The sequence below is a fragment of the Nicotiana tabacum genome, chromosome 9 (assembly GCF_000715075.1).
Source record: "Nicotiana tabacum cultivar K326 chromosome 9, ASM71507v2, whole genome shotgun sequence".
NCBI lineage: Eukaryota > Viridiplantae > Streptophyta > Magnoliopsida > Solanales > Solanaceae > Nicotiana > Nicotiana tabacum.
In genome coordinates, this window is record NC_134088.1 from 66910488 (window position 1) to 66938106 (window position 27619).

The following is a 27619-nucleotide window of genomic DNA, read 5'->3' on the forward strand; positions in this document are numbered from 1 at the left end:
CCCTAGCTGACTGACCTCCACCCCGAGCTGACTGGGCAGGTGGTGAGGTAACTGGTGCTGTAGTCGGAGGCTGACTCCTCTGCTGAGATAGACCTCCATGATGACGAGGACACTGCTTCCACATATGCCCCAGCTCCCCACACTCAAAATAACTCCCTGGTACTGGCGGCGGAAACTGAAAGGAACCTCTAGCACCGGGATGACTGGTAGAAGAACCTGGCATGGAAGAGCCCTGAACAGGTGGAGCACGGGACGAACTCTGAACTGGAAGGGAATTAAGTGATGAGTGGCCCTGATGAGAACTATGAGAACCATGGCCAGATGATGCACCTCGATGAAATGGCCGAGCTGACTGAGCCTGTCTGAAATGACGACCTCTACTGTGCTGGAACCAAGAGGAGCACCGCTGAATCCACCCTGACCACGAGGCCTCTTGGCCTCCCTCTCAACCCTCTCCTGACCGCGAACCATCTCAATCTGCCAAGCAATGTCGAAAACTCATCAAAGGTAGCACCTGAAACCCGCTCCCTGGTCATGAGCAACTGTAGCTGATAAGTGAGGCCATTAATAAACCTCATGATCCTCTCTCTGTCTGTGGGAACCAACCAGATAGCATGACGGGACAACTCAGAGAACCGCATCTCATACTAAGTCACAGACATATCACTCTGGCGGAGCCCCTCAAACTGTCTACGCAACTCCTCTCTGCGGGATCGAGGCACGAACTTCTCCAAAAAGACCACAGAGAACTGCTGCCAAGTAAGGGGTGCTACGCCAACAGGCCTGCGCCTATCGTAAGTCTCCCACCATCTGAGTGCAGCCCCAGAAAACTGAAAGGTAGTGAATGAGACCCCACAAGTGTCCAATATACCAGCAGTATGGAGTATCCTCTAACACTTGCCCAAAAATTCCTGAGCATCCTCTCTATATGTACCACTGAAAGGTGGTGGCTGAAGTCTCCCAAACCTCTCCAACCTACGCTGATCATCCTCAAGCATAGCAGGAACCACATAATCCTGAGCAACAGCAACCGGCTGGGCTGGTGGTGCCTCCGGTGTCTGAAGTCCCTGAATAACCTGCTCGGGTGTACGAGCGACGGGAGTCTGAGTGCCTCCCCTAACCTGAGAAGTGGCTGTGGCCGTCGAAATAGAGACCGCCTGAGCAAGGCCAGTACACGCTGTTAGAATCTGAGCTAGGGCCTCCTGAAGGCCTGGAATCACGATAGGCACAGGTGGTGCCTGTGCTGGTGAATCAACAACTGGAACTTGATCCTGATTTGGGACAACTGGTGGATCTGTAGGTACTGCTCCAACTGTTGTACGGGCTGTACCTCTGCCCCTACCACGGCCTCTACCGCGGCCTCGGCCTCTCGCGGCCCTGGCTAGTGGTACTGGTGGCTGGCCTTCCTGACCGGTAGTACGAGTCCTCACCATCTGTGAGAGAATGAAAGAACAAATGTTTAGTTACTAGAATCAACAGATTCGCACGACAAGAATTCAAGAATGTGGAGTTTCCTAAAGGTTCTACAGCCTCTCGAAGATAAGTACAGACGTCTCCGTACCGATCCGCAAGACTCTGCTAAACCTGCTCATGACTCGTGAGACCTATGTAACCTAGGCTCTGATACCAATCTGTCACGACCCAAAACTAACCCCTGTCGTGATGACGCCTATCGTGGAACTAGGCAAGCTGACTCATTTCCAAAACAAACCGATATTTTTATTTTAAAGATAATTTCAAGGTTATTTGACATAAAACCTCCATTGAAAGAGTTCAAATCAAAGAAAAACATAAGTGCAAAAAAGAAAAGCCCGACATCAGGGTGTCACTAGTCATGAGCATCTGCTACAATCTGTCTAACAATGTCAAGGCTAACTCAGCCTGGAAAATAGCTAAATACAACTAGAGGAAGATAAGAGGGAGAAGATCAAGGGCTACGATCGCCAAACAGCTACCTTGCTATCTCCAAGAAAATCTGCAACCAGAACACTCAATAACCACTACCGTGTCCAGCTACATCTGAATCTGCACACAAGGTGCAGGGAGTAATGTGAGTACGCCAACTCAGTAAGTAACAACAATAAATAAAGACTGAGCAGTAGTGACGAGCAATAAAGCATATAACGTTCATATCAGGAAATCTCAGTAAAATACCACATGCTTTTAAAAATCAGGATTTGAATCAAACATCTCATTTAAAACCAGTTCCAGTAAAAATCATTTAAAGACATTTTTCCAACAATTTTTCAAACAAAGGCTTAATGCAAATGTGAGCAAAAATGGTAAAATCATAAACAGCCCCTCAGGTAAAACATCACTCATATACAGCCCCTCAGGCAAACCTCACAGTCACTCGTGCCACTCGGGCATACCTCACAATCACTCTTGCCACTCGGGCATACCTCACAATCACTCATGCCTCCCAGTCACTCAGCACTCGACACTCGCACTCAGTAGGTACCTGCGCTCACTGGGGGTGTGTACAGACTCCGTAGGGTCTCCTTCATCCCAAGTGCTATAATCTGCACGGACAACTCACGTGCTACAATAATAAAGTATGCTGCAGGCGGGTAGCCCCGATCCACACTCATCCTCACAAATCAGGCCCTCGGCTGATATCAAACATAAATATGCTGCAGGGGCAGCCCCGATCCACACTCATCCTCACAAATCAGGCCCACATCTCAAAATCTGACAAAATTTACAAAACTAGAAAGCTCATTCACTCACGAGTCTAACCATACCAAATTTATCAAAATCCGACATCGTTTGGTCCTTTAAATCCTTAAATTTCTTTCCAAATATTCCAAGCCCTAACCCCTCATTTTCACTAATTACCATGATTAAATCACGGAAAATCACCATATATACAAGTATTAAGGCTCAATTAACTTACCTTAACGAAATCCCCTTGATTCCCTCTTCAAATCCCTCCCAAAAGCTCCAAAAACCGAGTTAAAATTGTGAAGAATGACCAAAATTCGCGAAGGGTTCTATTTATGATTTCTGCCCAGGTTTTTCGCACCTGCGGCCATTTTCTCGCACTCGCGCGACCGCACCTGCGGTCCAAGAAGCCGTACCTACGCAACTCACTTAATCACCCAGATTCCGTACCTGCGGACCCCTTCATCGCACATGCGGACTACATCTGCGGTCCCAGGTGCGCATCTGTGAAAGCAGTCCACACTCCTCATCTCCGCATATGCGCTCAAGGCTTCGCACCTGCGAGCTCGCAGATGCGGCCAATTCTTCGCACTTGCGTTCCCATCCTTGGCCCAACATCTCTCTCACCTGCGCACTTCCCACGCGTACCAGGGGCCTCGCACCTGCGACCCTTTCTTCCGCAGGTGCGGAAATAGCAGAAGCAGCAGCTCCAACTGCAATTTCCAACTTCAACAAATCCGTTAACCATCCGGAATCACCCCGAGGCCCTCGGGACCTCAAGCAAAGATACCAACAAGTCATATATCAACATACTAACTTAGTCGAACCTTCGAATCACTCAAAACAACATCAAATCATCAAATTACCCTCAGATTCAAGCCTAAGAACTTCTAAATTTCTAAATTAGGCAACCGATGCCGAAACCAACCAAACCATGTCCGAATAACCTCAAATTTTGCACACACATCACAAATAACACTACAAACCTATCCCAACTTCCGGAATTCCATTCCGACCCCGATATCAAATTTTTCACTGCCGACCGAAATCGCCAAATTTTTAATTTCGCCAATTCAAGCCTAATTCTACCACGGACCCCCAAATAATATTTCGGACACGCTCCTAAGTCCAAATCACCATACGGAGCTATTGGAATTATCAGAATTCGAATCTGAGGTCGTTTACACATAGGTCCATATCCAGTCCACTTTTCTAATTTAATATTTTTTTAATTATGAGACTAAGTCTCTCATTTCACTCCGAGTTCCTTCCGGACCCAAACCAACTAACCCGATACAACATAATATAGCTGAATGACACAAAAAAAAGTTAAAATGAGGAAAACGGGGCTATAACTCTCAAAACGACCGTCCGGGTCGTTACAGATTCTTGGGCAATTTTCACGGAAAAACATTGAGGTAAGTGTTCCTTATCCTATATTGATTGTATTTCATGATTCCATACTCATTTATATCATGAATCCGTGAAATTTTGGGAGAAAAGTTAGATTTTTATAAAATCTTCCAAAAATAAAAAATTAAGATTTGAAGGTCCATTTGACATCGGAATTTGATGATTTTTATATGGTTGGACTCGTCTCAGAATGAGTGTTCAGATTTCGTAATTTTTCTGAGATTTGAGACACGGATCCCACTGTCATTTTTTAAAGTGAATTTTAGATTTTATCCGGAAAATTAGTAAATTCATATGGAATTAATTCCTATGATTCGTATTGAGTATATCGAATTGTTTGTGAATAGATTTGATGCTTTTTTAGACAAATTCGAAAGAAAAAGATGTGGTCGAGTAATTGATTGAAATTGCAAAGCGAGGTAAGTGTCGTGGTTAACCTTCACTTGAGGGAATAGAACCCTTAAATTATTTGTTATGTGAAATGCATGTGAACGACGTATAGGCGGTGTGACGAGTGTCTATACATCGTCAAATTAATTGTTTGCATGATTATTTGAAAATCATAAATTTTTCTAAGACACGAATTAATTATTATAATAATCGTTTCTCTCCTATTCTTTGTCAAATATTAATTCTGGAATTTCTGCAATAATTGTTACATGCTATTTGATTTATGTGTCTTAATTGTCTCTTGACATTTAGCATATTAAATGTTAAACTGCCTATTTTCTCCACAATTTTCATAATTAATTGCTAATTTCCATTGTTTGTTCATAAATAAATTATAATTATTGTGTGCCTTGATGCTTAATAGTTTCTCATTAGACGTGGTATTTATTGGAGTAATTTTTATTATATTTATGAGTTGTTGAAATATATTGGGAGAACGGGTTGCACGCCGCTACGGAAATGAAAGTAAATATATATATATATATATTGAGGGGTCGGATTGTACGCCGCAACAGAGTTATTTAAAAGTCTATATTGGGGGATCGAATTGCACGTCGCAACAAACTTATTTAAAGGTCTATATTGGGGGATCAGATTGCACGCCGTAACAGACTTATTTAAAAGTCTATATTGGGGGATCGGATTGCACGCCGCAACAGACTTATTTAAAAGTCTATATTGGGGGATCAGATTGCACGCCGCAACATATTTGTTTAAAATTATATTGGGGGAACGGGTTGCACGCCGCAATGGAAACAAGTTGAGGAGTTGTGACTGCTGAGTTGATTTCAATTATTAATATTGTTTACTGGTCCTACTAATATTCCCGTTATTATTATTGTTGCTATTACTATTATTGCCTACAGGATAATGTAAGTGAACCGCCTTAACCTCGTCACTACTTCGTCGAGGTTAGGCTCGGCACTTACCAGTACATGGGGTCGGTTGTACTGATACTACACTCTGCAATTCTTGTGCAGATTATGGAGTTGGTCCCAATGACGTACCATAGACTTGCTCGGATTTCAGCTACTCAGAGGAGACTTTGAGGTATAACTGCACAACGTCCGCAGTTTTGAAGGTGTGTATTTGTTTCTAGACAGCTTTATTTTATTCAGACCTTTATTTGTATTATTCTAGAAGCTCGTGCACTTGTGACACCAACTCTGGGATGGTATTTAGACAACGGTATTTTTATGGATTATTCACTATATTTCAGACTTTACTTCCGCATTTGTTTCTTTGTTATTAATCAATTTAAAATTGTTTTAAAATGGATAATATTATTCTAACGTTGGTTTGCCTAGCAAGTGAAATGTTAGGCGCCATTACGGTCCCGAAGGTGAAAATTTCGATTCGTGATACTTCTACTCTTCAATTTTCTTACATTATAACCAGGTGACACATGGGGGAAGCAGGAAATACATGGCCCCCTGAAGCATATGTAGAAGATGTGAGAAGAAGAGAGAGTGAAACCAATGGTCGTGAGAACACAGATTTAACTCCATAGTTTTTAGAAGCAATGGTTGTAAGAACACATATTTTGAATTTTTTAGTACTTTTAAAATATGTACAATATGGGCTAGGTCGGGTAAAATTTAAAAATATGGGTAATTTTTTATTATGGTGTGAAGTCACGTGTATTTTCTTGTAATTCTTTTAGTAATTTATGGTCATTTTGCCCTTCGTGTTCCTTTATTTTTCCCCTTTCTCCAAATCAATTGTGGAAGACTTTTGAAACTTGCGATCTTAAAAGATAAAGGGGTAAAAGTTTTGTGGGGCCATGATATTTGTGTGATTATAAAAACTTCTCATTAAGGGTAAAATTGGTAAAATAAAAAGTTTAAAGTTGAATTATTTCCAATTATAGAAATGTGACATTCATTTATTTGTAAGTAATATTGTAAAATAATTGACATATTTTTTTTAATTAATAATATTTTACTTTAATTAATTATTAAAAACTAAAAGTACATATTTTGTAAGAACATCATCGACTGCATGCTTGATAAAAAGATTAATATTTATAAATATAATATTATAACATTACTCAAATATTTTACGAAAAAATAATCTATCAAATCTAACTGAAAAATGAATATTATTTGGTTGCACAAGTGTAATTACACAGTTAGATTAAATTTTAAAATATAAATTAATTATCAAAAATTAAAAGTTAAGATTTAACAAATACATTCCTTTATAAATAATATTAAATTTGACATTTACGATACATATTGTTTCTTGAAAATATATTTATTACTAATCATTTATTTGTAAGTAATATTGTAAAATAATTGACATATATTTTTTAAAATTAATAATATTTTACTTTAATTAATTATTAAAAACTAAAAGTACATATTTTGTAAGAACATCGTCGACTGCATGCTTGATAAAAAGATTAATATTTATAAATATAATATCATAACATTACTCAAATATTTTATGAAAAAATAATCTATCAAATCTAACTGAAAAATGAATGGTGTGCAATCTGAATTAATAAGTCAATACTACTAAAGCAAATAAAATAGAATAGTAAGTATAACATAACATAAATTCACAATCCAAAAGAAATTAACATAATACTCTTATGTAAAATTACAAAATAACATAAAATAAGTTCAACATAATTTAAGTAAATATAATTCATATTAATATTTATAAATATAATGTCATAACATTACTCAAATATTTTACGAAAAAATAATCTATCAAATCTAATTGAAAAATGAATGGCGTGCAATCTAAATTAATAAGTCAATACTACTAAAGCAGATAAAATAGAACCGTAAGTATAACATAAATTCATAATCCAAAACAAATTAACATAATGCTCTTATGTAAAATTACAAAATAACATAAAATGAGTTTCAACATAATTTAAGTAAATATAATTCAAAAGAAAAGGAAAACATAAGTCTATAACCTCATGCAACAATGGGATTCCACTTTAATGACATCACTCATTATATGCCAAGTTTATTAATCACTTATTATTTATAATATTAAGAGGTGTAGTTTTAAAACTAGAATAATAGCACAATTATGCTCAATGAAGAAAAATAAAAACTATGAGCAACTACATCGAATCATAAAACATAAAGGTTGGAGTTGAGAATATTATTTAAATATTAAAAAGTATTCTATAATTTTAACATAGTTAAGTTGGCATATAACCCCATCCAATAATAAAATTTAACTTTAATGACATAAGTCATTATAAGTCAAGTTTGTGGATGACTTATTCTTTCTAAGATTACGAGATATAATTTAAAAAAAAAGAAATTAAAATAATAATAGAACTAGGTGTAATAAAAAAATAAAAAAAAATAATTAAGAAAGAAATAAAATATGAGAAATTATGTAGAAGCACGTGAAGTAAAGGTTGGAAAATGAGAAATAAGAAAATAAAAGATAAATAATGTAAAATAATAATATTTTAAAAAAAAAATTAAAAAGTTAAAATAAAAATAAATTAAAAAGAATATAAATAAAAAGTAAATTAAAAAGAAAAGAAAAGAGACTAATAAAATAACTTTGTAATTACACCATGTAATTACGAGCAATTCTCAGCCCCCCATGAGAATGGCCAAGTGTAATTACATCCCCTCAATTACATGCTGACATTACTTGGTCACACAAATATGACTCTTATTCGCTCTTACGGTTTTGCTCTTGAGGCGCATGTTACGTTAGTGTTACTAACGTACGCCACCAATCGGAATGACGGGGAAAAAACGGCAGGTTGCTCCAGCGCCAACCTCACCTAAAGTCCATGAAGGTTCATCTAGGCAAATAACACCAGAATCAGGTGTTCCCAAGTCCTTAGTGTCGATTCAATTGATGCATTGGATGCCAGGGATGGAAAGTGCTCCGATGGTGCTACAAACAACAATTTCGCCGTTGAAAGAAGAGACTCCAAATGATCCAGACGTAGGTGCTTCAAATACACTGCAAGGAAACTAACTTTCTCGGCCAAATCTAGCGAACTTAAACCTACTGTGGTAGAAGTGGTCAAAGAGAATTGACAATAATAATTGGGTATGAAGCACGAATAATACCCGCCGGCATTAAAGGATGGTATCAAGGTAGTCAAATTGAATCCCCAGGAGATTGCGGAACAGAACCAGAAGTAGAGCTTAGCCTTAATTGGATATGTGATTAGAGGGAACCCTACATTTAAGGAGATGCTAAAATTTTTGTATGGAGTATGGAACTTTGTTACTACCCTACTACCCCTCAGGTGTTTCTCCATAATGAAGGGTACTTTATATTAAAGTTTGATAGTGAGGAAGACAAGACCACAATACTGCAGAATGATTCCTATCCATTCAATTACAAATCTCTAGTGCTTAAGCAATGGGATCCAGATTTTTAGATGAGTAATGAGCCTAACCAAATCATTCCTATGTGGGTAATGTTTCCGAATTTGCCTATCCAATTCAGGACCACTGGGAATTTAGGCAGAATAGCTAGCTAGCTGTCTAGGGAGATCAGTTTGTATTGATAGGCTCACAACACATGAAAATAGAATTGCCTATGCTAGGATGCTCATATAAATGGACATCTCCCAACCATTGCCAGGCACAATTCCACTAAAGATGTCTAATGGGCAATGTCAAATGCAACTAATGAAATATAAATAGAAATCCATATTTTGTCAAGAATGTCTTCAAATGGGACATGTCATAGGTAGTTGCAATAGGGCACTAGATGATACTGGTAATCAAGGAAAGCACCCCGTAAGGGGGAGGAAATAACAGAAGAAGGAGTGGAGAACAAAGTCAGACCCCAACCAAGGCCATGGTATGGGAAATGTGCATGTGCTGGACCCAACAACTGGGCAACCTACTAGTTCTAATGGTGAGGTTCCTCTAGCCACAAATACTCAACAACCTGAAGCTATACCAATGGAGAAAGCAGATAAAGTTGATAAAGGAAAACAACTAATCAAGTCCCTAGAGAAGCAATCTCAGGTACAAGCAATCATTGTAATGGAAAGGATGCTAAGGCATAATATATTCAGTGCTTTAAGTATAGATATAGAGCTAACCACTAACAATGTGGTAAAGGCTACTAGTTCAATCAAAAAGAACCCCCATGATATTCGGATCATGGAATGTTAGAGGGCTGAATAAGGCCTTCAAGCAGAAAGAGCTCAAATCCTTTATGCTAAAAAATAAAGTGGTTATATTAGGTTGTCTTGAAACTAAGGTTAGAGCAAGTAGTACTGAGAGAGTACAGAGGAAGCTAGGGTCTGATTGGCAGGTAGGTACACATTATATCAAGCCCAAGTGGTAGGATATGGATATGTTAGAAGCCATAGTATGTAGTGGTCAGTATACTACTATCATATCCTCAAGTAGTACACTGCTATGTGAGAGATAAATGCTCCAGATTTGCCTGCTATTCCACTTACATATATGGTTATAACACTATTGTGGGTAGAAAGGAGATTTGGATTCAATTGAATATGACCAGTAACAGTATGACATAACCCTGGGTGGTACTAGGGGACTTCAACACTATTCTATCAGTACACTGATAGAGTTAATGGGGCTCCTGTTTAACAAGTAGAAACGCAAGATTTTCAGGAATGCATAGATAAAGTTGGACTTGGCCAAATTAGAAGGAAGGGCTGCCAATTTTCATGGAGTAATAAGAGAGACCTTGAGGATAGAATCTATAGCCTAATTGATTGGGCTTTTGGCATAGCTTAATGGTTCAACAATTATGGTAATCTGGAAGCTAGTTACCTTAATTCGAACTGCTCAGATCATTCACCTATCCATATCTCTACTATAGTGTCTAAATAGAGGCTACCCAAGCCTTTTAGGTTACTAAATCTCTTATTGCAATAATAAACATTCAAAGAGGCTACTCAAACTGCTTGGGAGGTTAACATAATTGGGCATGCTATGTATAGAGTATGTAAGAAGCTGAAGCATATTGAGTTTGTAACTAAACAAATGAATAAAGAGATGTCATCCTTGGACCACAGACTTGAGAAGTTACAAGCAAAGCTAAATGATGCACAGGGTGAGCTAGAGAATGATCCCTACAACCCCCACTTAATTCTGGAGGAGAAAAAGATTCTACTGGAACTAGAGAGGTGGTCTAATATTCATGAAAGAGTACTTAGACAGAAATCCAAAGTTGTCTGGATCAATCACGGAGACTCCAATTCTAAGTTCTTCTATGCTCAACTCAAAGTTGGACAAGCGAGGAATAGTATTGTATCTATATAGAATGACCAAGGAGTGAACTAACAGAACATACACAAGTGCAGAAAGAATTCACAGATTTTTTTCAAGGTCTGTTGGTAACCAGTGCTCAAGAGTTGCCTTATCCTAACACTTACTTTGCTAAGGATGGACCATGTCTACAAAGGGAATAACAATAAGATCTTATTCAACATGTCACTAGAATAGAAGTACTCCAGACATTAAGGGATCTACCTAATGATAAGTCTCCTGGAATAGATGGGTTCACTGCAGAGTTTTTAAAGAGTATTGGGAAATAATAGGGGAGGAAGTCACTCAGGCTATATTATAATTCCTTGACAATGGAAAACTCTTGAGAGAGAGATCAACTGCACTACCATAACATTAGTACCCAAGGTTCCCAATCCAACCCATATGAAGGAATATAGGCCTATAGCTTGTTGCACTACCATTTACAAGCTCATAGAAAAGATTCTTACTGCCAGATTAAAACTAGTAGTGGAGTTTTTGGTTGGGCCATCCCAATCAACTTTTATAGCAAAGAGAAGTATTCTAGACAATGTTACATTGGCTCATGAACTGGTTAAAGGCTATAGTCAGAAAGGACTGTCACCTATATGCCTTATTAAAGTTGACATAAGGAATGCATATGATTCAGTAGAGTGGGGGTTCCTCAAGAGTGTACTGTTAGAATTTGGCTTGCTTGGAAAATATGTGGATCTGAATATGGAATGTGTCACTACAGTAAGCTACTCCCTAGTGATTAATGGAGGACTTACTCCTAAGTTTGTGGCAAAAATGGGCTAAGGTAGGGGGGCCCTATGTCTTCTTACCTTTTTGTATTGTCTATGGAATATTTTAATAGGACCCTCAAGCAATTGCAGCATAATCCCAACTTTAACTATCATCCAAGATGTAGGAAGTTGAAGTTGGTGCATATCTGTTTTACAGATGACTCTTAATGTGTTGTAGAGTTGTAACGACCCGGTCGGTCATTTTGAGAGTTGTAGCCCTGTTCCCCAATTTATTGCTCATTTTATGCTTAATAGTTGTTATGTGACTTGCTGGAGTATTTGGTTTAGTTCCGGGGATGTTTTAGAATGTGATGAGACAATTAGTCTCAATGGTTGAACGCTTAAGTTGAAGAGGTTGACCGGATGTGAATTTTGTGTAAATAACTCCGGAATAGAAATTTGATGGTTTTGTTAGCTCAGTTAGATATTTTGGACTTAGGAGCGAGTCCGGATAGTGATTTGGAGGTTTGTAGTTGAATTAGGCTTGAAACGGCGAAAATTAGAAAATTAGAATCTTCGAAAATTTAAAAGTTTGACCGAGAGTTGACCTTGTGGTTACCGGACTCAGATTGGAGTTTCGGAAGTTGGAGTAGGTCCGTTGTGTCATTTGTGACTTGTGTGCAAAATTTTAGGTTAACCGGACTTGATTTGATAGGTTTCGGCATCGAATGTAGAAGTTAGAAGTTCATAAGTTCATTAGGATTGAATCAATGCGCGATTCGTGGTTTTATTATTGTTTGATGTGATTTGACACTTCAAGCGAGTTTGTATGATGTTTTAGGATTTGTTGGTGGGTTTGGTTGAGGTCCCGGGGGGCCTCGGGTGGATTTCAGATGGTTAACAGATCAATTTTGGACTTGGAGATTGGCTGAAGTTTTTTGGTGTCTATGATCTGGTTTCCTTATACACGATCGCGTGGACAAGTCCGCGATCGCGTGGGCTTAATTGGGCATAGGAGGACTTTGCTCAACGTCATGAAGAGAGCTGTGGTTATGTAGCTTTGAGAAGCTGTGCATCGCGAACGCGTGGGGTAGGACGCGTTCGCAAAGAGAAAATGAGGTAGGAGTTGAATCCACGCGTTTGTTCTTCGCGATCGCGTGAAGAGGGGCGCGATCGCGTAGGTCTAAGGAGGCAGTGGTTCGCGTTCTCAGGTGTAGTGTCGCGGTCACGTAAGGTTAAATTTTCTATGCAGCTGAGTTGTGCTTTGCGATCGCGAAGAATTTTCTGCGATCGCGATAAAGGGTCGTCTGGGCAGAACTTAAATATTTCAAAACGAGGGTTTGAGTTCATATCACAAATTTGATTTTGGGAGCTCGGTTGGAGGCGATTCTTGGAGAGATTTTCAAGGGAGTGATTGGGGTAAGTGATTATTACTTAGTTTTGGTTAAATTCCATGTTTATGTCTTTGATTTCATCATTTAATTAGTGATTTGGGTTGGAAAATTAGGGGAAAATGGAGGAAAGTTCTTAGGCCAAATTTTAGGGATTTGATCGAGATTTTGGTATCGAATTTGAGTAATTTTGGTATGGGTGGACTTGTGATTGAATGGATGTTCGAATTTTGTGATTTTTATCAGATTTCGAGACGTGGGCTAGGGGGTTGACTTTTGAGTTGACTTTTGATTAAGAATTTAGTATTTTCTTATGGAATTGATTCCTTTAGCTCGTGTTGATTATATCGAACTGTTTGTGGCTAGATTCGAGATAATCGGAGGCCGTTTCGTGAGGCAAGGGCTTGTCGGAGTAGGGATTTGCACAGTTTGAGGTAAGTAAAACTTCTAAATTTGGTTCTGAGGGTATGAAACCCCAAATTACGTGTTATGTGATTGTTGTTGAGGTGACACACATGCTAGGTGACGGACGTGTAATCGTGCACCGTAAGAATTGTGACTTGGTCGATTCTATGGAACTGTATAGTCAAAAAATCTTATTGTTACCCGTATTTTCACCATGTGTTAGAGCGATTGAGCTACCAGTCATGTTAAAAATCCTGCATAGGCTCCGTGTTGGTACTGTTGAGACCCACAGAGATCGTGTTACATGTTGAATTATTTGCCTATTTTGTCATTTGTACTCAGTCCCAGCTATTTTTTGCATAATATGTCTCAGCCTCTGTTGTCCTTTATTGATATCATATCATCATTGTTTGGGCTGATTATCATAATTCTTGTGAGCCTGAGAGACTGAGTGATTAATGACTGAGTGAGGCTTAGAGTCCATTGTGAGTGATATTCATGAGATCGGGCTGCACGCCGCAACGGAGTTTATTGATTCATGCCAGGATTTGGCTTATTATAGCGTTTGGGCTGGATCGCCCCCTCCGGAGTATGCACATCCATAGTGGGCGTAATGCTAGCAGTTATTTACATTTGGGCTGGATCTGCCCTAGTTTATTTGCATTTGGGTTGGATCTGCCCTGTTCTGTGTAAAGTTTTATTGCAAAACCTGAAAGCATGTCTAAATTCTTGTACTTTACTTGTAGATTATGAATTACTAAGATATCACTGCCATATTTTTCGTAATTTCCGTACTGTTAATACTGCATGTGGACTATAATACTTTAACTCGTCACTACTTTCAATCCAAAGGTTAGATTTGTTACTTATTGAGTTGGTTGTACTCACGCTACACCCTACACCTCGTGTGCAGATCCAGGTATTTCTGGTCACGGCGGGTGCTGATTCACATAGTTCAGATATTTGGAGATCATCGAGGTAGCTGCTTGGCATCCGCATACCTTGACTCTCCTCCCTTATCTTTCAATTATTCATTCAGTTCTACTTTCTAGACAGTGTACCAGACTATGTCATTATGTAGATGTTCATGTACTCAGTGACACCCCGATTCTGGGAAAACTTATGTATTGAGTTATGATATTCTATCTTGTTTTATGAGATTTTTATTTATTTAAACTATTTCAGTATATTTCAGAGATTAATAGTGTTGGAAATGTCTGAGTAGTCGGCTTGCCTAGTCCCATGATAGGTGCCATTACGGCAGGTTGGGTTTTGGGTCGTATAGTGAGATGCATACATACTGGTTAGGTTTTGGGTCGTATAGTGAGATGATATGTGCTAGACTACAAAGCTATTTTCATATAGTGATAGATTGCAACTGATAAAAAATGTGCTCTTTAAGATGCAGACATACTGGGCCCAAGTCTTTCTATTACCAAAGAAAGTAATACAATTACTCACAAGCATTTACAGAACATTTCTTTGGACATGCAACTGTGATGCATCGATGAAAGCCTTAGCGGCATGGGAACAATTATGTATGCCCAAGTCTGCCGGAGGCTTGAATATTATTGACTTTTACACATGTAAGTTGCTTTGTCAGTGCTCGTAAGGAAAAAGTCTCTCTAGGTACAATGGATTCATGGGTTCTATATAAAGAGAAGGGACATGATTACCATGCAGACGCCTAAACTAGCTTGTTGGCTTGCGAGGAAAATATTTGATGCTAGATATTGGTATATGGATAAGGATCTTACTGTGGAACTTCAGCAGTGTACTACTAACGATGGATTCAACATCAAGAAAGCCTATGTGTTCCTATGTCCACAGTACCAGAAGGTTCCTTGGAATCACCTTACTATGGGGTCGAACTTGATACCACGCCATCAATTCATACTCTAGCTTGCAATTCGACAATGCTTGGCTATAGTTGATAGACTGGAAAGGTGGAGGATTCATGTTCCTAAAGATTGTGTCTTGTGTAACTCAGATGAGGATGAAACATTAGCACATCTCTTCTTTGGCTGTAACTACTCAAGACATATATGGGCTACCTTACTACGATGCATAGGAGAACCCGCAAGTAAAGACATGGAATGAAGAAGTATATTGGATGTCTAAAAGAACATGGGGCTGTAGAGCTAGACAAGAAATTCTGGGATGGCTATTTGCTGCTACTGTTTATCACGTCCAACATGGCATGAACGAAATGCCCGAAGGTTCCAACAGGAAAAGTAAGAAAGTGCATACAAACTGAGAGAAATTGTCCTACAGTTGCATACTAGAGGACAAAGATGTAGTAAATGGCGGAAAATATTAGAAAGTTTAAATAGTTTTCCTACATACCAGTAATAGATTCTAAATTTTCCATTGTATAATTGGCATACTACTTAGATAGGTAATGAATGGAGAGGTCTAGTCCTAGAGTACAAAAGGACTAGCAAATGTACATATATACAAATGGTTGAATATATTTTTTTATTGTTTGACAAAAAATATATGTCAAAACTGTAAAATTACACCCGAATCTAATTATATGATGGCTTTCCAAATAGACCCTTAATATTATTCGATAACCGACCAAATCACCATATTCGTCCTTGCCTAACAGATTATTAGGATCTTTTAAGTAAAATCATAGATTTTGATATAAACTTATAATCAATAAATAATTATGATAGGTCTTTTATTTTCTAAAAGAACTAAAAAAATATGAATCGAATCGAATATGTGTTTGAAATATATTTTATATATTTAAAAATAACAATATACAAATTTTTGAATCTTGAATATTGGGATGGATTTAGATAGAAATAACTAACAGGTAAGACTAAAACTCATTCTATTACTATTGAAACAAAATTAGTTTTGACAATCTTCAGTAGCAAGTCATCATGTTTTCTAATTTTTTTTTCCTGTTCCCCTTTATATCTTGTAATATTTGATTCAGATAGAAACGATTAAAAATAATATTACACAAAAAAACCGTGGAACAAACTTACTCTACTACTATTGAACAAACTTTGTTTTGACGATCTTCAGTAGCAAGTTACCAAAGTATATTTTCTGATCTTCTTTTTTTCCTCTTTATATCTAGTAATATTTAATTCAGATATTAACTTTATATTTTTAGTAAAAAAACACCTTATTTTTTAGATTTTATGTCTATGAACTGCGCATTTTTTATTAGCAACTAATAATAATTCTAATATAGAACAACATGCCTCTTAGGTAAAGAGTATGCTGGAAGTGCACACCATGCATTGTTATACCATTGCCCTGTAAATTGAAATATTTTTTGAGTATTTTAGTTATACAAATTATTTTAGTAAAATTGTAGTTAATGAACCAAAAACATTCTTCGTAAATGTGGTGAGTCATTTTATAGTGATACTGTTAGCAATTTAGAGTGAATTGAGGTTAGTACAAATTTTATCAGACCCATCATATGTACACAGTGTGATTCAAATAATGTCTTAATTTATATTTATAGATTATATTAAAATACATACCTAACGTCTGAGACATCATAATGACAGTGCAACTCTTATGTGAAGTTTAGAAAAATTATCAAAAATTAAGTAAATCACACCGATATAAAAAAAAAATCGAAATGATTAGGAGGGTTTCAAAAAGTCTAATTTTGAATACACAATAGAACTGTCACGACCCAAGATTTTCAACTAGTCGTGATGACACCTAATCCAACCCGCTAGGTAAGTCAGTTAACCACTAATCAATTCCAATAACAATTAATAATTAAATAAAGAAATTATCTAAATCTTATACGTTCCCCAAGAACTGATAGTACAAATCATGAACTTCTAAGAATAGAGTTTACAAAACTGAAATAACATAAATACATCGTCTGTTTGAAAAGTACATAAACATAATTTTTATAGATCTAAGGCTACCACGAACAAGAGGCAGCTACAACCAGAACGCAAGTACATCTTCAAATCCAGCTCCCATCGAACACAGCAACATCAACAACCAACATCTGCACGCAAGGTGTAGAAGTATACTATGAGTACAACCGACCCCATGTACTCAATAAGTAACAAACCTAACCTTAGGTTGAAAGTAGTGACGATCTAACAAAAAGGTCGGGTCCAACACCAATATTCCACAACAGTTCATAACAGCATAGTACAAGTAACAAAAGAGTATCTTAGAAATAAAAGGCTCAGTTCATTCACAGTTCCAAAAAAGTAGGCATTTCTTTTCAAGTATCTGAGTGAAAACCCAAATCTTTTACCGAAAAAGCCAAAATACGAGTAAGTTTAAAAACTGGGATTTTTCCCAAAACTCCTTTCAACAAATAGTAAGATGTTTCATTTTCAGATAGCATGAGGAAAGTACTTCTCTATGCCTACATGTCAAGATACAGGTAAAATCATAAATGTCTCCAAAACCGGGTAGCAGAAGGAAATGCATCTCTATGCATGTATCTCAAGTACGCATGTCAAATGCAATGCATCTCGATGATGAGCTCATGTACTCACACTCTCAGAGTACTCAATCTCACTGTCTCACATTCTCTCTCACTATGCTCAGCACATTCAATCACTCAGCGCTGTATAATACCCGCTGTGGCGTGCAACCCGATCCATATTTATAGTCGACTGCGCTCACTGGGGGTGTGCAGACTCCGGAGGGGCTCCTTTCAGCCCAAGCGCTATATCGCTGCGGCGTGCAACCCGATCCCATAGAATGTAATCAATATATCGCTGCGGAGTGCAAACCGATCCCATAAAATGTAATCAATATAACATGTTGTGGCGTGCAGCCCGATCCCAAAATATCACTCTCACTCAGGCCCTTGGCCTCACTCAATCATCAATCTCTCCAGTCTCACTCACGGGCTCACAATATCATGAAACTAGCCCGACAACAATGATATGATGTATCAAAAAATAATATTTGAGGCTGAGATATGGTATGAATGCATGAATATGACTGAGTATGAAATATCAATAAAATCGGTGAGATGACAGTAAGAAACGACCACTATGGGTCCAAACAATATCGGCATAAAGACTAAACATGATATCTAGCATGATTGACAGCTCAATTACTTTATCACATAGTAAAAACACGGATATCAACAAAGTAGGATCACTATACAGTGCCATGGGAACAACAGATACTCAATTCACATGGTGCACGCCCACACGCCCGTCACCTATCGTGTGCGTCACCTCAACACTAATCACATAACACGTATTTCTAGGTTTCATACCCTTAGCTCCAAGATTAGAAGAGTTACTTACCTCGAACAAGCCAATTTCAATACCGAGCAAGCCAAGCAATACTTCAAAATGCCATCACGCGCGTTCCGACATCCGAACGGCTCGAAACTAACCAAAAACAACTCAAGTACATCAAACAATGCTAAATGAACCAATCTCAATAAAAAAAAAGATCAAATCTTGAATCAAAAGTCCAAAACCGGACAAAATCTCAACTCGGGTCCGTACCTCAGAACCTGACAAAATTTACAAAATCCAACAACTCATTCAATTACGAGTCCAACCATACTAGTTTCACTCAAATCCGACTCCAATTCGATGTTCAAAACTCAAAAATTCATATTATGAAACTTTAGGCCAAACCCCCCAATTTCCTCTTTAAAATTCACAATGCAATTACCAAAAACGAAGATAGATTAAGGAAATATAACCAAAACCGAGTAGAGAACACTTGCCCCAATTTATATGGTGAAAATTGCTTCAAGAATCGCCTCAATTCGAGCTCCATAGCTCCCAAAATGAAGAAAGAACCAAAACCCTCGATAATATAGCTTCTGCTGAGCGATTCCGCATTTGCGGACAATTTATCGCATCTGCGACCACTTCTTTTGCGGATAAACATCGTATCTGCGAAAAATGGCCTTGCCCAGCAACCCCCACACCTGCGGTATCAAACTCCGCATCTGCGAAGACATTCGCACATGCGCTTCCACTCGACGCACCTGTGCATCCGCACCTGTGCCCTATTCTCCGCCTCTGCGGGCCTCCTCATCCAGCTCTCTGCGATGCCTTTGTCACTTCTGCAGCCATCGCACATGCGCAAACCAACCGCATGTGCGATCATACCAGAACCAGCAGCCTTCAGCAATGCAACATGAAGTGAAAATGATCTGAACCTCGTTCAAAACTCATCCGCGTCACTCGGGACCCCGTCCGAATATACCAACAAGTTTCATAATGCAATACAGACCTACTCGAGGCCTCAAAACACACATAACAACATAAAAATGATGAATCACACCTCAAATTGAAATCTATGAATTTCGAACTTTCAAATTCAATAACCCGTGCCGAAACATAGCAAATCAATCCGGAATGACTTCAAATTTTGCACACAAGTCACATTCGACATTATGGACCTGCTCCAACTTCCAGTATCGGAATCCCCCCGATATCAAAAGGTCTACTCCCAATCAAACTTTCTAAAATTTTAACTTTCGCCATTTCGAGCCAAATTCAACCACGAACCTCCAAATCACAATCCGGATGCTCTCCTAAGTCCAAAATCACCCAACGGAGCTAACAGAACTATCAAAATTTCAATCCGAGGTCAAATGCTAAAAAGTCCAATAATATTATTCTATATAAATATATCAAAATTTTAAAAATATTAATAGAATAAATATTTATCATATAGCCTAAACTTATGCTTGGTTAACTTCTCGTAGTTGTATAATAATATTGATTAGTATGCTACCAAACTATCCACCTTCAAATAATAAACCATGTTCTTTAGATTGATTCTAACGATAACACGTAATGCAATAATACATAACATTAGATTATATTTACCATAATATATTTTGTTACATGACAAAAATATGTGTTGCACATAGATATTAATCTGGGTAATAATAGTGTTGGTCACCATAGAGCAACCAAACCATAAAAATAAATATATGCTTAAAACATGGTCTTAATTACATATTAGGTGAGATAAAATATATTTGTAATGACTCAACAGGTCATTTTGAGTTTTAACACCTCATTCCTATGATAATTTGGGACTTGAGAGTATGGGTGGTACGGTCCCACTTTTAATGCGTTGAAAACTTATTATTGGGCCAAGTGACTTCTTATTTTATTATCTATACCCGCTCAATTAAATTATAACCTACCCTATTATTGACCCGTCCCAACTCTATTATATATGGTCCCTTTTTTTCTATTCGTCTACTCTGAAAAGATAATAATTTTTTCTTCTTCTTTTTCCTTTCTTCTTCTCAGGGAATACAATGAGAGTGAAAAGAGTTGTCTAGCCATAAGGTCCAACCAGTTGGTAGCATAAAAGTTATTTTAAAAAAAATGGGAGAAAAAATTGCTAAATGCAAAAGAAAGATGAGGAATGAAAGCAAAATCTTGAATTTTAGAAATTAAACTAAATATAACTATTGAGCTAGTTTCAGCATCCAGTATAAATCTGTACAATAACTAAATCAATCATTGAGTTGGTTTTCAACCTCGAAGGTGGGTGAGTTAAACCTGGAGATATAAGCTTGAATTTTTGTGAGGATCATTCCAGCGGAGGTGAAAGTGAGGACGGTGGCATCAGTTTGCTAGAGTTGGATGGAAATATTGGTTGGATCATACTAGGTGGATATTGACTTGGAAATTTGGTGCCAGAGATGCTACATTACTGAAAAAGTTCACCTCATTGACCCTATCAAACATACAATATTGTTCGCCGGAGCAGGTTCACTTTACGACGACTCTCCACTTACCCATCTCGACAATTTTGTCTTATCCATCGATGCGAACTGGTACTATTCTTCTCACTGTTTCCCCATCAATTATCGATGGAGTGAACAATAGCGGCGGAAAATTTTGTCAAATTGGGTAAGATTATTGAAATGCATTGGAACAAAAAATTAAGAACTGGAACGAATTGGGGAATATGGTTAGATTTGGGACGGGTTTAACACATGGGGCAAGTATAATTCAATCTGGTCTAGGGTTGTCATGACCCAAAACACCCAACATGTCGTGAAGACGCCTAAGTTTCTAGGCAATCCAAACATAATAAAAGCAGAACATAATAACATAAATAATGGAAATAGTATGAATCCAAAGCCAACTGACATTAATAAACTGTGTCAATACATACAATCTCCCAGAACTAGTAATACAGAATCATGAGCTCTAAAATAGAAGTACAAGCCTAGAATACAAAATGAAAAATACTCTCTGATTGAAAGAAACAACACTGAAATAAATAGAGACAACAAGGAATGCAGTTGAAATGCAGCTCTACCTTGTCTCTCGGCAACTCTCAACCACAATCACATCGACTCACGGCTCGGTCCAACACCTGGATCTAAACAATTAAGTGCAGAATGTAGTATGAGCCATGTACTCAGCAAGTATCATAACTAACCTCGACGAGCTAATAGGGAAAAGAATTATCAATGATACTCACTAATAACCTGATTAGTTCATAAATTCCACAAGTACACAATAATGATGTCATCAAGTCATAAATCACAGATAAAGTTACCTCGATACACGAGATAAGGTTACAAGCTCTGTATCAATTAACAATCCAGCATATAGAGAAGATATGCACAAAAGGCATGTATACATTCATGATCTAGCATATAAAGAAGATATGCGAATAAAACATGTATACATCCAAGGAAATTACAAGTAGAGAAGAAATATAATAACCAAACCAAACACTGATAAGTTTCCTTATACCGCGTGTACACCATCTAGAGAGAAATATGAGAAGGTAACCGTAGGGGGATGGATCCTTATCCCCATGCTGCACGGATAACTCACGTGCCATATATAGCAACTGTACAGAAAACTCATGTGCTAACATAACTCAGATCCGCACGAACCACTCACGTGCTATCAACCCAGTCCATGTCACACATAAAGCATATACAAGAATACATATACATTATAAATGGAATATCAAATTACATGGTCATGGACTGATTTAAGTGACATGATAAGGTGGAAGCATGTGCGAAGTGTACTATCATAGTTCTAATCAGGTGATTATGCCATAAGAATAGCAATTAACATATTCGAACAGGATATCAACTAATAAATAATCTCTAACATGATTCAATTAGCTCACAAAGGGGGTAAGACGTAAGAAGCATGGTAACATGAGGCTTAGCAATCAATTCAAGGCATATAATAGCTTAATCACTACCCCAAGCATGGATAATACCCCGGTGCACGCACATGGGCTCAATCCCCTAACATGTGTGCCACTCATAGCACGTAGCCAACACTAATAACTCACACAACTAGTGCCTCAATCAAATTTAGGTAAGATACTTACCTCAAGCAAGAAATATCAGTACTCTAGAAATCCCTTTTCGCGTGAATCAACCTTTGGACAGCTCGAATCTAGCCAAAATAACTTAATAACTTCAATAAAAGCCACAAGAAGCAAACCCTAAATAATAAAGATATGATCTTGATGCAAATATACAAATTCAACCCAAAAATTCAACCTTGGGTTCGCACCCTAGAATCCGATAAAACTGATAAATCCCGAATACGCACTCCAATACGAGTCCAAATACATGTGTTTCATCTAAATTCGACCTCAAATCAACCCCCGAATCACCAATTTATACTCTCCAAAAACCATAGCACCTCCCCCCCAAATTTCTCCTTTAATTCACATAAACTAGATGTAATAATCTACGAGAAAATAAGATCTAACATCAAAATTGAGTAGAGATTACTTACCTTTCAATTCCTAGTGAAAAACCCTTAAGAAATTGCCCCTAGACGAGCTCCAAAACTCCTAATAATGAAAAATAACCAAAACCCTTGACAAATATAATCTACCTAGCAATTCCACATTTGCAGATCCAAATCCCGCTTCTACGAAAAAAACCTTATAGATGCGGAAGTCACTTATCTTCCCGACTAGACGCACATGCGGCCCCACTTCCGCAAAAATGCTTATACTATCAAGGACTCGTAGATGCGCAACTTCTTTTGAATTCTCAAAATAACTTTCGTCGCTCCATTCCTGCAGGGGCAGCAAAAATCGTCGTTAACTCGGCTGTGCTACCAGAGGCTCTGGGGAAGTTGAAATAGGAGAGCACTCATCTTGGGTCATTCTATATTGCATGGGTCCTCTCACCAACCGCTTAAACCTCAAGATGACGAAGACTCGCCCTCTTCGAGATAAAGAAGAATGGATGAGGATCGAGATGGATTCTGCATTTGCAGGGGTCTGCTCCCAGCCATCCTCCTTCGCTTCTGCACACACAATCTCGTAGGTGCAACTTCACACCTGCGCTCCTCCCTTCCTAGGTGCGATTGCACTAGTCACACCTGCGCACCTCCCTTTGCAGGTGCGATTGCACCAGGTCTGCCAACTATCAGCCAAGGTCAACCACCTTTCAGGTGCTCCGAAACCCACCCGAGCCCCTTGGGACCCTGTCCGAGCATACCAATAAGTCCCAAAATATCACACAGACCTACTCAAGGTCTCAAATCACCCAAAATAATATCAAAACAACGAATCATACCTCGATTCAAGCCTAAGGAACTAATCAACTTCCAACTTTCTAAAATTCATGTTGAACCATGTTTAGTCAACTCAGAATGACCTCAAATTTTGCGCACAAGTCTCTAATGACATAATGAACCTATTCCAATTCCCGGAACTATAATAAAAATCCGATATCAATAAAGTCAACTCCCAGTCAACAAAATAACTTGGGAACTTTGGAAGAGGAGAAACAAAATGAAACATGGAGGAGCTGTTTCAGAAAAAAGGGTAATACATAAAGTGAACAAGACACTCTACTTCCTGGCAAGAGTCAGATATCCTTGGCTGACAAATATTCCAGTATTATGGACAGATATGATCAGATATTTTGAGAGCTACAAGCCTTATGTAGTTAACAGAAGAGTTACCTGGCATCTGCCCAATGCAGGCTGGTTCAAATGCAACTCCGATGGGGCATCTAAAGGGAACCCAGGCCCTATTTCATATGGCTACTGCATAAGAGATAGTACTGGAGATTTGCTATATGCTGAGGCTACAGACATAGGTCACACAACCAATATAGTTGCTGAAGCAAAAGGAATCTTACATGGCTTGTTATACTGTGTGGATAAACAGCTCCATCCTCTGATCATGGAAACTGACTCTTTAGTAATAAAGAGATCATTGAAGGGGAATGGGAATGCCCATGGACAATAATAGCAGATGTCAAGAAGATAAAAGAGATCAAGAACAACTACAATGTCCTGTTTCAGCATGTGTTAGAGAAAGAAATATTGTTGTTGACCTTTTAAGCTAACTTGGTTTTTTCTTATGTATGTAATTCCATTTTTCACCTATTCGAAAGTCTGCCTCCAGCAGCAAAGACACTCATCAACATAGACAAGTCACAGATCCCTAACATTAGGGTAAGAGTAGCAAAAAGGATCTACCAGATATATTAAGACATTCAGTGCCATATTGCAGGGATATATTGGTTGCTGTTACAAAAACACACGGCAACATGACTGTTATTAACAAGGCAACAAGACCAGTGTGTGAATGACTTGAAGATATTCAACAAAAGACCAAAAAAAGAGCACCAACAACCGACATCCAATTAGCTTCAAAGCTCCCAGCACACACAGGAATCTGGGAGCATAATATTACTCCCAAATGTGTTTGCTTCTGTGTGCAGGCACCAGAGAGAGGATAAAACTTATTAGGCAATTATACAAAGGGGTGCTGACATTACAAATACTCTGTACAACATCATCACATAGCAAGGGGCCAGACATAGCCCTGGATTGGAGATAATTACCATAACATACAACATACTGGAGAATTTTCTCTCTAACCTGGTTGTTATAGTTTGCAGGAACTGGATATAAGTCAATACTCTTACTGCAGGGATCTTTGACCCTTCGAACTGGAGCAATGATATACCCTACAACTGGAGCAATGTTTGAACACTCACAACAAACACATCAGTATAGATCAGTACTGCTTCTACAACATATAGCATGTCAACAAATTACAACAACTCATCAGCAACACAGATAACAGTACTTCAGGATCTGAAAACTAGAAGCAATTCTGCTTCTCAAGTAGCCAGAATTACTCAGCAATATGCTATCTTTACTCAAATAATAGAAGAAGCTACATATGTGGAGAAATCTATCTAAAACTGTAGAGCCAAGCTTCTTCAGCGCTCCTAGAAGACACAAACCTGGGAGCACAAAACCTCATTATTAACTTTGTTTGAGTCATTGTGCAAGTACCAAGCAGAGAACAACACAGAATAGTATGGCTACTCGAGCAGACAAGCACATCAATACTTGTCTACAACTCATTCACAAATGTCTGCATTTAACTCCCAGTAGTGGACAATAAAGGATCAATCATAAGTAGATTCTGCAGCAGTATACTCAGCACTGCCTCTGCAGCATATAACATCAACAAAGCTAGAACATATCAACACACTTTCTGTACAACTGTCAACTATTAGCAACAAGGCAGCTTTCAATACAACACACTGATCAGCACCTTCAAGGAACTGTTAAGCTGCATGTGTAAGGCTGCACACATGAGCAGCCTCACACCAGATGATACAAAAACTGCTGTTGCAATCTATTCTTAATTAACACAGTATAATGTTTTGTCATTGTCCAATGGTATTAGTGTGCATGCATGCTCAATCTGGAGATGAAAGAACACTATATTGTCCTCATATTGCAAGCAAGTAGTACTGTCTCTTTCTGCATTCATCAGCTGCAGGTACAACATCAAAGGTGGAAGCAAATGCTCAATGGAAGCTAGTTTCTGAAGATAGCTAGATGTTAGTTGGTGTTCAACTTCCCAGTGGTATTAGCATGCTACCATGCTCAGCCTGGGGGTTGCTCAACAACTATCATCGACAACTCTTCAACATTACACTGGAATCAACAAAGGTTTCTTCAACATATATGGCAGTGAACAAGAGACTGCTGCTCTAGCCACCAAACAATAAGAACATGAAAACTGAAATTCCATTTCTTCATCGACCTTCTGGAGATGATATATATCAACAATGCTGCTGAAAACTTCAGCCCCAAGTTCATAATGTCCAAGCTGATTCGCGTCACAACTGCTGGATATAAACATACCTACTCTGTTGGATTGCAACAAATGGCGCCTGGTGAGAGCTTTGTAGGTACTACAATAAATTGTTAGCAACTGGTGTGTGAATTCAGGGTTGTCGACAACAATTGGACATTTCAAATTTATATATTTTCACTATTAATTTTCATTACGCTATTACTACATTATATTTAGTAGTTAAAGCCAGTGGAGTTATTAGTGGTATTATTTGATTGTAGTTCACTTGAACATCTTGTAACTTCTACTCAATTTGGGGTTTATTATATATAACAACTACTAGTAGAATATTTGCTATAAAAAAAAAACTCCTAGTCAAACCTATGAACCTTCCAAACCTTCAAATTTCAAACTTTCGCCAAATAGAACCAAATCAACCTAGGAACCTCCAAATCTCAATTCGGATATATGCCTAAGTCCAAAATCACTGCATGAATATATTGGAACCATCAAAATACCATTTCAGGGTCGTCTATACAAAAGTCAAACTCCGGTCAATTTCTTACAACTTAAGCCTCCAACCATGGAATCAAGTGTCCCAATTCAATCCAAAACTTCCCCGAAACCAAACCAACCGCTCCCGCAAGTCACATAATGACAAATATACATATGTAAAGCATCAAATAGGGGAAACAAGGGTAAAATACTCAAAACGACCGGCCGGGTTGTTACATTATCCCCCTTTTAAAAAATTATTCGTCTTCAAATGAGTCTAGAAACCTGAAGTGCTAAAAAGGTGAGGATATCTGCTCAGCATATCATGCTCGGTATTCCAAGTCGCCTCCTCGACTGGTTGACCCCTCCACTGAGCCTTCATTGAAGCAATATTCTTCGACCTTTGCTTGCGAGCCTGCCTATCCAAAATGGCCGCTGGCTCCTCATCATAAGTCAAATCCTTGTCTAACTGCACCGAGCTGAAATTTAAAACATGTGACGAATCCTCATAATACTTTCGGAGACTGGAAACATAAAACACTGGATGAACTCCCGATAAGCTGGGTGGAAAAGCAAGTCTTTACGTCACCTCACTAACCCTCTCCAAGACCTCAAAAGGACCAATATACTGAGGGATCACCTTGCCCTTCTTCACGAACTTTATCACACCCTTCATGGGGAAAAATCTGAGTAGAACCTTCTCACCCACCATATATGCAACATCACGAGACTTTTTTTCGGCATAACTCTTTTGCCTAGACCG